Genomic DNA, 1,831 nt, shown 5'->3' with positions numbered 1-1,831 from the left:
AGGTCGGATTCGGATTCAGCGCAGCAAAAACCTTCGGGTATACTAGGTCTGGTCTCTGGTTCCGGACCTTTGTCAAATTTTGTCGGCCTGTGTTATTTTTCGAAGTTACAGGAAATCACGTAATATGTTTTAAATATTCTTCAATTTTATCTTAAAATTAATTTTTTGAAGTAGAAAATTGTTTGGAATGGAATAGGTAAATTTTCATAAAAAATATAAAATTTAAATTTAAAAAGACGAATTTCCTACAAAATATTTGAATTTTTAAACCAAAATTAACATATATAAATATATATATATATATATATAACAATCAAACATATACTTGTAACCAAAAGTTTAAAACTTAACCAAGAGTATTAATTTTATACCAAAAAAGCCTATTTTTTAAGGAAATTCAATAATTTTCAACATTAAAAGATCAATTTTCTTTTATATCTCCGATTGACTAACTAACAATAAAAAAAAGTTTGAAAGTTAGGTTATCTATGTTCTATGGATTAAATTTAAATTTTGTGTAAAAAGTGCGAGTGGCTTGATCCTAAAATAGTTAAAAAGGTCATTGCTTTTATAATGGCATTTTTGATGCGCCATTAAAATACTTTCCAATAATTCTATTTTTTCGTAAGACCAGTTAGAAGTAAGAAATAGACAAATGTGTTTTACGCAAATAAACTTGAAAATATGGATTTGTATATGAATACATGAAAATGATAAAAACACCATTTATCCGTGTTTACAAAAGGTCCTCCATCGAAAAAATGAGTTTATCAATCCAAATTATTGTTTTATTTTATAAACTCGCATTGTAGAGGTCACGTTGAAATGTTTAAAGCAATGAGAAGAAAATATTTAAGAATCCTTTTTTAATGTTTGTGGAAATCAATTAATCTCGGTTATAACCATTTTAAATTTTGCTAGCCACTTTTCGCTTTAAATTTTTAAATATTTTTAAATATTATATGAGCGATCATATAAGTGAAAACCACATTTGATACGATCGATTCAGTAATCCTTCGATTTCCCTGGGAAGGAATCGATTTCCGACAAGAGAAACCGTGGTCTGGAAATAGAAGGTTTTGCGGATATCCATATTTTTTTTTACAAGTAGACAGGTAGCAGACGGTTTTCGCAACTTGAAACTAGAAGGAGACTTCCTGTTTACGACATGAACTCTTTCGTGATCTTGATTTTTAGTCCAGTTTGATGAAATAAGTGGACTCTCACGAGACTACCTTTTCATTTTGTTGCGCAATTTTCTTTGGGGCCGTTTATATTGCAAACTGACGAAATCCTGCGACGAAGGCGTATTGTCATGTTAATAGAAGAGATAGTACCACTTTTTGACAATTGGGAGTCGTTGTTATGATAATGTAGATAATCGGCTTGACAGGTATTGATGATACCTTTGTCCTCTATTATTGGATGAAAGTTTATATGATAATTTTACAAGTTGATCCAGAATTCAGACTTAACGGAAATTCAGGAAATAATTTTGTTCTTTCTCAACTGTTCTTGAAACTGCTTTTATTTTTCCTTAATTGGAATAATCGTAATGATTATGGTTTACAAAATTAAAAAGGGCGAATTTTTCAGTGACGGGGTCATCTAGTTTTATTTCGCTGAAGTGATTTGTGAAATATTTTTAAAATGTTGATTCTTAAATCTAATAATTATTGTCAATGTATTCAGAAGGCATTTGCTAAATCAACTTATTAAATTACTTTTCTGTTCGAGGGGCTATTCACTCTGTGCTAGTGGGTACCAGTGATTTCAGATTTCAAATTGATTTCAAATGATTTCATGCACTGATTCGAGTGCTGAATGGGGA

Source organism: Belonocnema kinseyi, chromosome 2 (genome assembly GCF_010883055.1).
Source record: "Belonocnema kinseyi isolate 2016_QV_RU_SX_M_011 chromosome 2, B_treatae_v1, whole genome shotgun sequence".
Lineage (NCBI taxonomy): Eukaryota > Metazoa > Arthropoda > Insecta > Hymenoptera > Cynipidae > Belonocnema > Belonocnema kinseyi.
This window is presented reverse-complemented; position numbering follows the sequence as displayed.